The sequence below is a fragment of the Tasmannia lanceolata genome, unplaced genomic scaffold (genome assembly GCF_043159265.1).
Source record: "Tasmannia lanceolata isolate RefF3 unplaced genomic scaffold, GAP_Taslan_0.1 ptg000018l, whole genome shotgun sequence".
In the NCBI taxonomy this organism is placed as follows: Eukaryota; Viridiplantae; Streptophyta; class Magnoliopsida; order Canellales; family Winteraceae; genus Tasmannia; species Tasmannia lanceolata.
Window position 1 is genome coordinate 27,258,578 of NW_027518695.1, and position 16,663 is coordinate 27,275,240.

The 16,663-nt window shown below is 37.8% G+C and overlaps 1 long non-coding RNA gene across 1 annotated transcript; it reads left to right on the plus strand.

The window, feature by feature from the left end:
* The first annotated feature begins 10,330 nt into the window (after window positions 1-10,330).
* Window positions 10,331-16,078, plus strand: LOC143850954 (uncharacterized). Its single transcript, XR_013236136.1, has 4 exons — window positions 10,331-10,515; window positions 11,226-11,308; window positions 15,584-15,655; window positions 15,824-16,078. It is a non-coding gene; the product is annotated as an uncharacterized LOC143850954 (long non-coding RNA).
* Window positions 16,079-16,663: the final 585 nt, after the last annotated feature.

Genomic DNA, 16,663 nt, shown 5'->3' on the forward strand with positions numbered 1-16,663 from the left:
CGGCTACCAAGAAGCCTAGTTTAAGGATGGAAACACATTGTAGGCCTTACAAATTAGATTGATTAAGGTGAGTGAGATGTGGGTCACTCTGCCTTCCTTTCTGACGTTTGCATTGGGAGACAATTACAAAGATTCTGCGGGGTTCAACATAGTGCCAATGGATGTATGCCATCTATTGCTAGGCAAGCCTTAGCAATTCAACAGCCATGTACACTAAGAAAGGAGGGAAAACAACAACACTCACTTCCAAGGAGAAAAGAAATTGGTGCTCTTACCACCGAAAAGGAAGGATGAAGAGACTAAAACCCTTCTAGCACCAAAAAAGCTCAGTCCTGTACACTCTGTTATTCCAGCCTTCTGACTCTTGTAAGGAGCCGCCACCATGATCAGTGACGGTTTTGCCTACAATGGTACAAAGCAAGTTCTGAAGACACTTGTTGAAAATCGTATCGAAGAAGACCCACATGTTCCGATAATTTCTGCACCGCATAGTGGGGACAAGTATATGGATTTGACCTTGCGAGGTCCTGATGAGGAGGACAGTGGTCAGACATCACAGGCCACAGAGTGGATGCAAATGATCCGCTTAGTTCAGGGACTTCTATGGAGGAATTTATCTTTGACCGGGCATGCTTGTTGACATTCCCCATGATCAGCTATCCCCATGTTCTCAGAAGAAGGTGAGCTTAGGGAAAAGCCCAATTTTTAGGTGGGAAGGGGATAGTGATGTGGATCCGGACCTAGACAAGCTGAAGGAAGATGAAGATGATGAAGGTTTTAGAGCATCACAAGGATTTGGCCAAGGAAGAATTGACCATGCACATTCGCATTAGTGCAAGACATTGATGCATGGCATTCCTTCAAGGCTTGGACATGCAACACTTGGAACACTACTCGGATAATTGTTTCTTCATTGGCTTTTATTTGTGCATGATGTATCTGCCGCAAGACATTGATGCATGGAATTCCTTCTTCAAGGCTTGGACATAGAACACTTGGAACACTACTTGGATACTTGTTTCTTCATTGGCTTTTATTTGTGCATGATGTATATGAGAGTTAAGAGTGATTGTAGTGAGGACATGGATGTAACAAGTATGTGTGCAAGAGGTGTATTATGTAATGTGGCTTCCACATCATCACATTAGTGGCATACAACTGTGAATGCTGGCTTCCACATCATCACATTAGTGGCATACAATTGTGAATGCCATATCAGCTACCACAACATCACTTGTCACATTACTCATGAGCTGTAAATGAACTGGCTATATCTACCATCCAGCTGGCCATGCTCTAGAACCTTCCTTGGAACATCTATCCTTTCCACAAGTTTTCAGATGTAGAAATTGATTAGAATATGGCTGCTACAGTCGAACCAGTTCAAACTGTTTTGTTACAGTAATTTCTAGCCAAACCAGTTTAAACTCCTAAATTCTTGATATCATAGATCTAATTTCCTAGATATTGAATATTAGAACTGAATTCTACGTGAACCAGTTAGTAATTACTGTAACATTACACAATTTCTGCAACTATTGGCACCTACAACCAATCCTATTATCTCACAATTTTCTGCACAAAAATAGGAGCCCTGACAGCTACCTCTCCATCTCCTAAGAACCTATGCGCATTGATCAGTGATCTAGAGTCTTTGATCCTTGAAATCCCAAACCTTTTCCCTAGAGTTCGTTCATGGCAAATTCATCACAGAACCTCTAAGAACTGCTAGTGAACAGTCCTTACACTAGCATTGACACCAAATTTCTTCCACTCGAATACTTCGGATCTTGATTTGCCTAGTTTAAATCATTGAAAATTGAGGCTTTCCTAGTCACTATTTCCTGCCGCTGAAGTACTTATATCAAGTCTTCTTTGAACCAATGGGTTTGACTGAATCGCTGAATGGTGAATCCAATGAATCAGGCAGTAATTGAAGTGTTGGTGCAATAAGGACCCAACTGATGTGATGTGGGAGTTTGGCACATTTTGAAAGAGAGGTTTCCTAATTTTCAACAATGAGAACAAGATTGATTTGAAGAAGATCAAGAAAAAAAATCAGTAATTCAAGGAACTCCCCCCCGTTGGACTTCGGATTAGCTTTGTTTGACTTGTTCTCTTCTTCTCTAAGTACATGTATCTGAATAGCCCCTACTCATCCATATTGGTTATTTTTTGTATTATTGGCTTTACCCAAACTGTCTTTACAATCCAATCAAATAAGGAAACAACGATTTTTTTTATTTTCTTACTCTTTCATAACACAAATATCAAAAAGAGGCTTTCAGTGTGAAAGCGAAAAATAGAAAGAAAAAAGGTATGTGACACGAAAATGGACCCCACTACATAAATTCAAATCAGAAATAACCTTTTACCAGGGACAAGATTCCATGATCCATAAGACACCATTAAATTCTGACTTGTGTGCATCCAACGAATCGACATGACTCAATCAATGTTAAAGTATAAAAGATAAATAACACCTTTCTTCAACAGCTTAATCTTTTGGAGAAGTTGGTAAGTTAACATGGTATCAGAGCCAAAGGTCTTGAGTTCAATCCTCCCGGATGGCAAAAATCTACATGCGATGGTCGGCCCAAAGTGGGACCACATGTGCCACGTGTTTGCCAGGTGAGCCACAAGTGCGGGGGAGTGTTGAAGTATAAAAGATAAAGAACGCCTTTTCTCCAACAGCTTAAGCTTTTGGAGAAGTTGGTAAGTTAACAATCAATAAACCAAAATAAAAAATAAATGGCTTTTTACTAGAAAACTTATTTGTATCATGAGATTGTTTCACGTGGGTCATGACTAAGGCCCTGTTTGTGGGATTCTGAGAACTAATTGTGAATCAAAAAACTGATATTGGATCCAATAATCAGTTTTGGACTCACAATAGGTTCTCAAAATCTAAACAAACAAGGTATCGTTTAGATATGCGATAGATTTCTTATTGAAAGTTCTTGTAAGACTTTTTTGGACTTACATAGAACATGTTTTGGCTTTTGTAAAAACCAGATGGTGAAGAATGTTTGATTGTAGTATAGGGTAATCCAGATCGGCTCATAGACAGGTTAGTGACAAAGAAGGTTTTGAGCCGGGAACACCTTAGCCATGTGTGTTCACGTTTGAAGGGATATGGTAATGGGTTGATACTATGTTTGGGCTCGTTTTAAGGCAATAAGGTTAGTGGGCTTATATGAGGAACAACAATCTATAATGAGTGGACACTAGTATTTCCTTTTGAGTTATGATATATATACAAGATTGGTCCCTACTCTCATACATAAGGTTGCTATTTCCTCCCATTGGAATACACATAAGGAAGTGTTGAGAGTAGAACACCGCCCATACCGTTCTTCGTTTTGAAGACATTTGGAATCATAGCAAGATCGAGCATCGTCAGTCACAGAAGTGTCAAATAGTTATGCCCTATCTCTTCTTGCGCTTATTTAGTTCAATCACATGCTTATGATTTGATCACACAAAGGAATATAAGTTTTACATGTGGTATCAGAGCCTACATGCTTGAATCATAAGCTGTAATATTTTTTGAATTTTTCCATTTTTCATAATGGAAAATCAAAAGTTTTCTTTTAACTTCTCATTTATTTTTCTGTTCGACTTCGTTCCCAAGACTTGACAACTGGGTTATTTTAGATTATAGTGTTATTTTAGATTATAGTATTTTTTTTTTCTCTTGGGGTTAAATCTCTGCATGCCTCCGCCTTCTCTTCTTGATGTGTTGCTTGCTTCAGTTGTGTTTAAATTTTTAGGCTTGGACCAAATGATAGAAATTCTAGCAAGATCGAGCATCGTCAGTCACAGAAGTGTCAAATAGTTATGCCCTATCTCTTCTTGCGCTTATTTAGTTCAATCACATGCTTATGATTTGATCACACAAAGGAATATAAGTTTTACATGTGGTATCAGAGCCTACATGCTTGAATCATAAGCTGTAATATTTTTTGAATTTTTCCATTTTTCATAATGGAAAATCAAAAGTTTTCTTTTAACTTCTCATTTATTTTTCTGTTCGACTTCGTTCCCAAGACTTGACAACTGGGTTATTTTAGATTATAGTGTTATTTTAGATTATAGTATTTTTTTTTTCTCTTGGGGTTAAATCTCTGCATGCCTCCGCCTTCTCTTCTTGATGTGTTGCTTGCTTCAGTTGTGTTTTAATTTTTAGGCTTGGACCAAATGATAGAAATTCTCTGGAGGGAGATGAAATTGAGGGTAGTTTGCTCAATCAGATACTGTAAATTTTTACACAAATCTCTGTCCAAACCATGGCAGATGTTTCGACTTCCAGGATAGGGGATTTTTCATTTAAATTTACATGCAACAAAAGTTGGTCCAATCTCACGAAATCAGGAATAATTCATCCTCATCTCAGAATTTTTATCAAAAGGTTTTATGATAAAGACAAAGAAACCTATTACAATCCATCCTACATTACCATCCCTTTCCACTCTTGGGTTGCAATCGCTACTACGTATGGAGAAGGCGTTAAGAGTCGTGAGAAAGGAAAAGTTCCCTTGTGCGAATATCCATTTAGATACCCCCATATCCAGTTAAAACTAAAATCCTTTTCCACCAAAAAATAAATAAAACTAAAATCCCTTTTCCATCAAGAAATAAAGAAATAAAGAAATAAAGGTAAAAGGAAATCGTAGTCAATCTAGCCAAGAAAACGAGTTTACTTCAAGGGTCCATTACTCCATTACAATCACAGTAAAACTAGGGGAGTGATAAATTGACTCCCATATATCTTAAATCGACTCCCCATGTGTCTTTCTCTCTCCTCCCGTATATCTTAAATCGACTCCCCATGTGTCTTTCTATCTCCTCCCGTATATCTTAAATCGACTCCCCATGTGTCTTTCTATCTCCTCCCATATTTCTTAAATCGACTCCCCATGTATCTTTCTCTCTCCTCTGGGTTAGAAAGAGAAAGAGGAGAGAGATAGACACATGGGGAGTCGATTTAAGATATTTGAGAGTCGATTTATCACTGCCCTAAAACTATTGTAAAACAATTTCCTGAGTTAACTTTTAACATTTTCACTGTAACTATTCATTTCCATTGATCCATTGCATGCATTAAAATAAGATGTTAAACAAATACAATGATCCAATGACCACTAGTTGTATGGCGTACAACTAGAACTTACAGGTTAGGATCATTGGCCTATCTACAATAGGGGCTACTTAATGAATCGGTCTAGATCATAGGCTAAAGTACTCATTTGTAATATCCCATGATTTGCCTAAGTAGATCATAGGTCTCTTAGAGAAGCCCTAATCTAATCCTAACTCTCCTTGACAAAAACGCCCTCCCCTTTTAGAGGGGGGCGAATTTTGTAAGGGGGGTACTTCTGGTATTTACAATATCCATATCCTTGTTGTATATAGATCGATCCTAATCTTAGGATAATTAGGATACTTTCTCCATAACCTTGTTGTATATAGCATGCATATTAGGAAATGAACTTTCTAGAAATGGTAAGTTACAACCATGAATGTGTATGCTTTCCTCTTAGGTTATCATCTAGAAAGTTCATTGCCTAATATACATGCTATATACAGCAAGGATACGGAGGATATGGAGAAAGTATCTGAAGTATCCTAAGATTAGAATCGATACTATATACAGCAAGGATATGGAAGATATTTTCCTACTACACATCGATAAAGTGAATAGATGTGCATGGACTTATAAGTACTTCGGTACTCTCCCCTTAATGGCTAGCTTTTAAAGGTGAGTTCTACCCGGTTCCCAGCATAATGAACCCTAAAATAAAAGGATGTTTATATCACAACCGAAGCCTTCAAAACATGACTGTCATTTTACCCTTTTAATAAAGGGGTTTCATTAACAAATGAGAGATGGGTGTTTTTTTTCATGCTGGATTATACAATTAGATGGAAAAAAAGAGTGGTGAAACCACCAAAACCAGATGTATTTCTTTGAACTTTTAGGCTGTTGGACAATTTCAAAAAAAATTTAATAGAAAAGTCAAAGACCGTTATGACAGCAGATTGATGTACACGAATTCTGATTTCTAAAGGCAACTTCCGTACTGTTTTTTATCATCTTCTTCCTCCGATCTTTCTGTGTTTGAGCACTATTCCAAGGTGGTTCTGCGTGGACCAGTCATCGAGTGCACGTGGACTGGAACCAACTTTGGCTGTTTTATCTTGGAGCATTGGTTCGCGGATCCCGGTTGCACTAGTAGGGGGCGGATACAATTCTTAAGGAGAGTGACATGTGGCACGACTCAGCCTTCTTCTTCTTAATCGGGTTTTCCAGAAATGTTTTCTACAAAAAAGATAAGTACTGGTTTATTTACATTTCTGGTTCCAACAGAAAAAAGTTCTCCTTTCAAGTAACAATTCTCAGGTTCGATTAAGTCACAGATCAGACCATTTTTTTCCAACATAGGCTATGTCTGGCAGCCAAGAATTTGTTTTTCATGATAAATTAGTGTCTCCAACTGGTGAGAGAGGGGTAGGGAGGGTGGGAGGAGGAGAGAGATTTGAGGGGGAACGATTGAGATGAGGATGTGAAGTGGCTACAAGTCAGTAAAAACTCGATCCTATTTTGAGTAGAGTTTTGGGTTTCCTGAATTTTAGCCACTTATCACCACTTGGAGACACTAGTTTCCTCATTTTGGCCACTTCACCTACCCTACCACTCTCACCACTTGGAGACACCATTTTATCATGAAAAAAAATTAATGGTAGCAAAACTTGCCCTTAGGTGCCCTTTAATAATCTACTTTTGTTGTATTTGGCCGCACTTTCCAAAAGAAAACGAGGTGCAATCGCACCCTTTAAAGAATATAAAACACCTCACACCGTGATTCCAAAAATTACCACCAACATCCTGTCCAAGGATAACATAAACCTCGACTTACTATTCCATGGATAACAGCTCCTATGAGAACTACTTATGAAAGATCTTGCCATTGTTACTAGGGATGCAGAAGGCATTTTGCGGATGGCTATTGCGTGAGAGTGCAACCAGCTCAGATGAATTAAATGAATATGACAAAATCTGTTGAAAAGTTGGCCTATGTGGCTGCTATTATGAACCTTGATTCGGATCGCAACGTGCTTGATCTTCTTAGAGGGAGGATCGGCCACTTGACCCTCTTCGAGGGAAGGGTGATCCTCCTTTGTGCACAAAACACAATTTCTGGAATAAATTTTTCCTTATTGTTTTAATAAAGGTTGAATACATGTTATCTATAGAAAATCCCATAATCTAGATAAACCTTATCCCATAGGATCCTAGCCATAACATGCAACTAAGAAAGCAAATCCCAAAAGCAGCAAAATCTAAACAACCTTATTTCATCCAAGTGGGCACGTAACATTCCTCCACCCTTGAAATCAACCTTATCCCCGAGGTTGGATTATTGGAGAAAAAATTTGTCCCACCCAGGTCCTAAATCATATTGGGCATGATTTTGTTGAGCAATACATCTGACGTTGGACTTCCACCTTAAAAAACAACAGCCGTGATCTGTGAACTCCACCTTCAAATTCTCTTGTGATCAAACTGGAAAAGAAATACGATTTTTCATTGTAGCGCATCGAAGCGATGGAAGATCGAATGGGTATACAAAATCAGAATGAATCTTTGCATGATGTTCAACAAAATCGTTTCCACCGGCATCAATTTGCGCAATTTTCATATTTAGCTTTCTTTCTTCTTATATTTCCTTGATCAGCATGCTGATTTTGTTTAGGCCTTCTGAAAATCGCTGGTTTTCTTCTATAAATTCTGAAAAATGTTACAAACATCGTCACTCATGGAATCCAAAATCACCCGATACATTGCCATGACACAAGATCGATGGCTCTGATACCACTTTGTTACGAACCTTGATTTGGATCACAACGTGCTTAATCTTCTTAGAAGGAAGATCTACCTCTTGACCCTCTTTCGAGGGAAGGATCATCCTCCTTTGTGCACAAAACACAATTTCTGGAATAAATTTCTACTTACTCTTTTAATAAAGGATAAATACATGTTATTTATAGAAAATCCCCTAATCCCTAAGAATCCTAGCCATAACAAATAACTAAGAAAGCAAATCCCAAAAGCAAGAAAATCTAAGCAACTTTATTTCCTACAAGTAACAGCTGCTCTCTCACTAACAACCGGCCTGCGAAATGCCTTCTGTGATGGTCCCTACCAAATCCCTTGTTACAAATACGAGATATCTTAATCACCTACAATTTTACAGTGCTTATACACTGGGGCGGAGGCACATATAGCATGAGGGGGGCCATGGCCCCCCAATGACATGCAAAATCCCTATTATGCTTCATGGCATGCACATGCATGCTTAGTTGGTTTAATGGCCATGCCCCCCCCCAATGACCAATGGAGGCCAGTGTAAATTAGTCCGGCCCCTCAAAGTATAAATTCTTGGCTACGCCCCTGCTTATACAGATGATCATGTTTATATTATGTGATTTTTTTTTCTTTTTTTTTTGGCATAGATTAGATCCCAAGTGAAAGAAACATGCATTACATGTGTTAATCTCGATGCCACGTCTTGGGGTCGTTACCCATAACTTGGGCCTTATGTTGTCCAACTTGCCACCTACCCCATCGAGTGTCATGCATATGAGGACAAAGCATGTCGATCATCACATGGCATGCGCGTGCCTCCCATCTTTACTTTACCAGCAACCTTCAAAACAGGGATGACCATCTTTTAGCTAGTGATGTTCACACATTCTTTTGTCTTTGCCATGAATGCTAAAGAGAGAATTGGGGCTTATCCTAGTGCCTTCATTCAACGCCCCTTTATTGGAGATAGAGTTGAGAAAGTTGTATGTAGCTTTCCAACTATCTCTTGAGAGAGAGAGAGAGAGAGAGAGAGAGAGAGAGAGAGAGAGATTCTATACACTTCAATGAAAAAAAGGGGGTGGAGAGATATTCATGGAAGCTAACTTTAGTTATGTGAAAACTATTCGTGGAAGGAGTTCAATGAGAAGAAGCAAAGATGAATTTGGCTACTAATGATTCTGGAGTAAGGTTTCCGTATTTCAAAAGAAATTATTTTATCAAATCCCGTATGCAAGAAAAAGTCATTTTGGAAGTTCATGCGGGACATTCACCGAAAAGTGTTTCTTTAGAGAAGTTTCTTCATTGAGTAAAACATTTCAGCAAAAAGCAATTATAATACCCAAAGTTCTAGTTTAATACAACCTCAAGCTTACCTACGTGAGGGAAAATATAATAACAATAATAATAATAATAATAATAATAGGTAGTCTAAACTGAATGGAGCCCTTGCAAAAAAGAGGTGAAAGGGCTCCCCCATTGGCTGCACATCACCATCACGTTTGACTTTTCAGCCGTTATTAATGCATGATGGTGATGTGTAGCCAATAAGAGAGCCCTTTCACCTCTTTTTTACAAGGGCACCCTTCAGCCTAGACTTCCTCTAATAATAATAATAATAAGAGAAAACGGTTCCTACACATATGTGTAGAGAGTTCCCTACACACTAGCTTAAAATACAGTGGGGGCCCACATTGTTTGGGTGATCCAAGCCATCCATTTTAAAGGCCCTCACATAGATAGGCTGTCTACAAAAAATCAAATCCATAGGATCATCCCAACCCAACGATTTGTGGAGGTAAAATGGATGTCTTTAAACCTTCACAAATTAGTCCATTTTTTGCCTCCACAATTCGAATGGTTAGGATGATCCTATGGATCTGATTTTTTGTGGACACCCTATCTATGTGAGAGCCTTAAAAATGAATGGCTTGGATCACCCAAACAATGTGGCCCCCACTGTATTTTAAGCTAGTGTGTAGATAACTTATCTACACATATGTGTAGGAACCGTTTTCTCTAATAATAATAGTAGTAGCAGTAGTAGCAGCAGCAGCTGTAGTAGCAGTAGTAATAAACTTCTGATCTTGTTGCATGACAAGATCCCGTGTAAATGTGAAAAAATATGTGAATACATATAGAGGAGTTTTTATATGGTTGCGATGTACCACCCTTGATATTTGATCCAACAGCAGCGCACTTTTTAAGAGGCTGAAATTGGATCAAATATCAAGGGCGGTACGTTTGACGTACCACCTTCAAGGGACTTCACGGTCGGCCACCGTATAATACCTTCAAGGGACTTCACGGGCGGTACGTTTGGAAAAGTGTTGCTACGCGGTTGAGTAGCTAACGTTAAATATGATGTCGCTATTACTTAACGCATAAACAAGTAAGACCGTAGATCTTTCTAATCCCACCCGTCGAATGAAAAGGGAAAGCGTAAAAGATGCTAGACGCTCGACTTTCTCTCTCCCTCTCTCCCTCTCTCCCTATTTCGACGAGAATTGAGAAAACTCTAGCTGACGACGAGAAAAAAAACAGAGGTCGATGGTTTGAAATCTAGAGTTTATCTCCTTCGTGGCGCCGACTTTCTCCCTCTCTCTCCTTATTCCGACGAGCCAGTAGCAACACCCTATTTTTTTCCGGTAATGGTTCTTTATTATTCTCTCTTTTAAGCTAGTTTTGTCCGTCTTCGAACCACCCCCACTCAAAACCCCTCTCTGCTCTCATTTTTAGGGTTGGAAAACACTTTGAAAACTTTTTAGGTTTTCGATTTGTAGTTTTTTCAAGAACTATCGGTAGTTCTACTTGTTCTTAAAAATTCTTTAAGTACAAGTTCTTAAAAATTTTCAGAACTTGTAAAATTTTAAGCACTTGTAAAATTTTAATCTAAAAAACTGCAAATCTTTGTACAAAATTTTATCCTTTGATTTTTTTTTTGTTTCCTTGTAAATAAAATTGAAATCCAACGGATTAAGTTACCCTTTTTTCATGTTTAATCAAACAACGCATCAGAAAAATGTGTAATGAAACAGTGGAAAAGTTATCTGATTCCCAAAAATTTTTAGAACTACCGATTTGCAGTCTTTATTGGCGCAGGTATATACATTCCTTTAAGTACAAGTTCTTGTAATCCCTTTTGTTTATCGAATTTCTAGCTTTATTTAGGTCTTATTTCATTGTAATTTCTGTTTCGGAGATCTATTTCTTGCTACAACTTTTCTACTTGAGGATTCTTCTCTCATCTACTACAATTTCTCATATGCTTTTGTGGTTTATTTGCTAAAAACCCGCTTTTTCGGCTATTTTGTGTAAACCTGAAAACTGTAATAAGTGTTTCGTGGATTTAAAACAGGGCTTGAAGGAGAGAAGAGAAGCAGAGCTTCTTCTCTTTGCAACATTTCTTTCTCTTCAAACAGAGCTTCTTCTCTTGAACTGGTAATATTTCTTTCTTCTTCTCGATTTAAAAACCCGATTTCCTTTCCGAGCAAATTTTGTATCAGCTGTGATTTTGTGGAATACAACCCTTTTATTTGTTAACCACTTCATTATATTGAGTTGTGTTTGGAATGATTGGTTAGAACCGCAGGTAGAAATTCTGACTGGGTTTAAGCTCAATTTGAAAGGGATTGGTTAAGTTTTATAGAGCTAATGGATGAGACTCTGTCCCAGGGGCGATGCCACTTGTAAGGAAAGGGGGACAATTGCCCCCCTTATTTTTTGGAAAAAATATATATATACCTTTATTTTTTAATATTTTTTTATACTTACCCCTTTTTAAAAAATAATGCCCCCCTTTCCAATCATCCCTAAGATAGAAAATAAGTTTAAAATTTTAATGTTACCATTTTTATCTCCCTTCTTTGTGCAAAATTTCCTATAATTTTTGCCCCCCTGTGCAAAATTTTAGATAGAAATTTTTTCCATCTTAATTTTAAGATAGATTAAAAATTACTATAATTTTTGCCCCCCTTGTGCAAAATTTCTGGCATCGCCCCTGCTCTGTCCCAAGGTTTTGGGTTATCAATTGATGATATTGATGCTAATAGATTGATTGTGGTTGATGACATGGCGTTAATGATGGACAATATGTCAATGAATTTGTTATGGTTGAGGAGGAGGAAAATTTGAATGAGGGTTGTTTACTTTCTGTTGATAACGGTGAGGGTTGTAGCGGTACATTGAGTTCGCCTACTAAGGATGCTAATGAGGGGAATTTAGTTTCCAAACCATTTAAGGACCAGATATTTGATACCGATATTGCTGCATAAGAGTTTTATAACTTATATGCGTTGGGTATGGGATTTGGAATTCGAAAAGACACAACTTATAAGTCGAAGAAAACAGGGAACTGATATTTAGGAGATTTGTATATGATAGAGCGGGGTTCAAATATGTGAAAGATAACAAAGAGAGTGATAAAGTAGTGAAGCGTCGTCGCACTGTAAGAGAATGCTGCAAAGTAAAGATGGATATCTCTTACATAGATGGGAACTGCCACGTGAGAGCTTTTGAAGATGATCATTACCACGAGCTTACCTCTCCACCTAGAAGGCGAATGCATCGATCTCATAATAGATTTTTTAAGAATGAAGCATGTAAGAATTTGATAGATGACATAAGTAAGATAGGGATGAAGCCTGCTGGTGTTCTAAAGGCTATTAATGTCACATGTCAAGCAACAGCTGCTGCTTTGACAACAAATCAGGTGGTGTCCCATTTGAGAAAAAAGAGGGCTAACAATATAGGTAAGGAAGGTGTCTTGGTAGCAGAATATTTCCAAAAGAAACGATCAGAAGACCCTTTCATTTTGCTATGGAGTTGGACATTAATGGGAACTTGCGATCGATGTTTTGGGCCGATTCATGGGCGCGAGAGGCATACCTGAAGTTTAGTGATGTCATTGTATTTGATGTCACGTACAGGACAAATAGGCTTAAGATGCCATTTGCTCCATTTCCCAGAGTTAGTCACCATCGTCAGTCTACACTATTTGGATGCGCATTGTTAGCCGATGAGACAGAGGAGACATTCACATGGCTATTTCAACAGTGGTTACTGAAATTTCAATGAGAGGCCCAAATATTCTTAAAGGCAACTTAGGAGGAGGGAGATTAGGTTAATTGTAAAAATAAATTTTTACTCTTTTGAAAACTTTTAACCCAAGAAAAGATTAAGAGATCAAAAAATAATTTAAGCAACTAAGTTAAGTCTAAAGTGCAAATTCAAATAAAAGGGCAAGAGACAAGAAAGAATGCACCCGAGATTTAAAGTGGTTCGGTCCTCAAATGCGAGGCCTACTCCACTCCACCAACCAAACCCGTTGATGGCTTCACTATGATCATCTTCTTAACCTTAGCGAAGACCAGTGACAATTACAATGTCCAATCGCTTTAACCTTGGTGGCAATCCACACCACGAAGAGAGGGTTTCGCTTCTCCGAACACTCGCCCAAATACACGGTATTATCAAGAAAGAAAGAAAACAAAAATCCCTTCACAACGGTTACAATCTTGAAGAGGATGTACAAATTAGAACCTATGATCCAAATCCTAAATCTAGAGGATGAGAGACATAAACAAGCTTGATTCACTCTTAGGATGTTCAAATAGAGTTTTAGAGTGTTAGGATTGATCGTTGGGAAGTTTAGAACTCACATATATATAGAAAACCCAAAATATGACCGTTTGGGGGCATAGTCGTAATTTTGGGAAAAACCCCAACGGCTATATTTTTTTTCCCAATATAGTGGTCTCGGAGTTCATAGAGACTTTCTCGGAGTTTCGAGAATTTCTCTCGGAGTTCTGGGAATACAAACAGAAGATAAAAAAATGTTACTGGACCATTTCTCAGAGTTCCGAGCTCGGAGCTCCGAGAATATTCTCAGAGTTCCGAGAAGCCTATTTCCAGTAGGTTTTTCAATTATGTTTTCTTATTTGTTTTGGGCTTCAAGACTTCCACATTTTATACAATGTTTGAATTGTTATGAGGGTTCCAAAGGCTTAGAACACCACAAAAATAATCACTTAAACATTTAGGGGTGTGTGATTACTTTATTCATGCCTCTAAAAATCTAAACTAGGATTGGATCAATACAATCTAAAAAGACTTAAAATGGTCTTCACTTGCATTGCTTCAAGTCTTCATACTTCTTGGACCTCCAATACCTTTGGCCTTCCTAATATGGTCCAATGAGAGCTTCTTGGCCTCAATCCAAGCAACCTTGAACATACTCATAATCTACAACTTAAGACAATCAAACACATTAGTGATATAAAATCACTTGAGTTTGAAATCATCAAAAGAAGATGGGAATGCCAAGGTAGGAACCATTGGGCTTACAGTTACAGTGCATGTTTGGGAAGGTGCCGGTTGTATGATAACATATATGAACAGGGCGATGAGAAATGCAATTCAAACTGTTTTCCCAAAAACCCGCCATAGGTTTTGCTCCTGGCACATACAGAAGCATTTAGTTGAGTATGTTCCAGCGATGAGAGAAACCGATAGTGAGTTTTGCAAGGATTACAAGAAATGATTTTATAAAAGAGAAATACATGACAGCGAGTTGAAATGGAAAGAATTAGTGGAGAAATATAAGATTAATGAAAATGGATGGCTAGCAAAGATGTGGGAGCTACGTAGTCACTGGGTACCAACTTATTTTAGAGATATATTCACAGCTGAAATGACTTTTAGTGGCCGCAGTGAGAGCATCAATGCTTTCTTTGTTGGGTATGTTAATATGAACACAACTTTAAAAGAATTCGTAGATCAATATGATAGCGCACTTGAGTTTCGTCGTAAAGCAGAGTCCCAAGAAGATTTCAAATCTAAAACTACGAAGGCCATATTAATTTCAAGGTACAAATTAGAAGAAGAAGCAAGCAAAAGTTATACTAGGACAATGTTTGATAGATTTCAAGTAGAGTTTAAGGATAGCCTTGACTGTTGGCATGAGAAAACGGATAAGAATGGCAACACAACTTAATACAGTGTGGGAGTGAGTGTAGACGAGAAGTGAAAATGGTACAAGGTCTTGTATGATGATTCTGAAGAAGGTTTGAAGGTTACATGTGAGTGTGCAAAGTTCGAGATTGAAGGGATTTTGTGCAAGCATATACTTCGTATTATGACCAAGAAGTAATTGAGTAGAATTCCTGAGCAATATATTTAAACAGATGGACAATTGGGGCTAGATTTGTACTTGGTGGTGGGGTGTCTTTAGGCGAAGAAGATAGTAATGAAGTTACTCCTTATGAAACATGCTGTGTAATAGCAAGGTGTCATAGGCTAGTACATGAACTTAAGGGTAATAAGAGTCTTTTTAAGGTGTATGAAACACTTGATGTATGGTTGGTAGAATGTGAACAAGCGAAGAGAGAGACACAACTTATTCCTGCAAATACTACTTGTAGCCAAGTACAATCCAATTTTGTGAGTGAATCTGCAAGGATATATATTCGTGACCCACAAGTTGTGAAAACCAAAGGCCGCCCGAATGTTGCTACACGTTTTAAATCGCCGATAGAGACCTCTCAAGCGAAAATAAAGAAACGAAAGTGTAAAAGATGTGGAGAATTAGGCCATAATACGAGAATGTGTAAAAAGAACTCAAGGTTCGGGTTTTTGTCACTTTGTATTTGTAGAATTTCTCATTTTCTATGTTGTAATTATTATTCATGTGAAGTAACATTTTCTATGTACCAATAGATGATATTAAAGGATGAGGAAGATGAAGAGGAAGAAGAGGAAGAGACTGAAGAAATCGATGTATTTGCATAGGTACTTGATAGCTTCTTTGTGCTACAACTTTGTAAATATTTCTAGATAGGTACTTGGTAGTTTCTTATCATCTTTTATTTTTCTTGCCCTTCATCTTGTATTCTTAATTATATCTTCTTTCATTTGATGCTTACCTTGGTGTTCTAATATTCCTCCGATTGCATGCAGGTGAGTCGCTATTTCATGGCAGCCTGTTCACATTGGAAGATGAGTTCAAAGTGAAGAGAGCATTGGGTTGAATTGTAAAGCTACATGTTGACCACCATGTGTTTTTTTCTTTTGGTTTCTGTATGGGATGGGATTGTATTAACATTATGTATGGGATTGTATTAACATCATGTATGGGATGGTTTTTCCTTTAGGTTTTTGTATGGGATAGTTTCTGTATTAACATTCTTCAAGTTAATACAACCAGTTTATGAATGGGATTGTATTAACATCTGCAATATTTGGGACAGCAAAGAGGTTCTGGAACTGAACCTGTTATTGATATGCTCTTTCTTTCTTATATTTGGCCTACTTAGATTACTGATGGTATGTGTTAGCCCCAGGAGGCAACCCCACAATCAATCCTTGCTATGTGACTATCTGGTGAAAGTGCACCAGTTCAGTTCAAGTCAGTTCTAAACCCAGATTCTAATGAGTTTGTGTTTAGCAGTTAGATATAAGGACCTGGAAAAAAGATCTGTCTGTTTTTTCCAAAGGTCAAGAACTAAGATGAGAACAATGTAGTCATCAATTTTCCAGTTTAGATTTGATTTGTCCAAAACATGAAGTGCAGAAATTGTCCAATTCAGGCTACTCTACCGAAAATTCCATTTTCAATTTCAATCTGTTGTTGCACAATAGGATAGTCTTTGTTATCATCAGTTCCTATAAGCTACAAAGGCAAACCCTATTTGGATCTGGATTGTTATTTTTTTTATGTAGTTGCCTCAATTGTTTTTTTTTTCAGATGGGAAAGATTAAATAACACTAGCTCACTATGGTTAATACTAGCTGACCCAA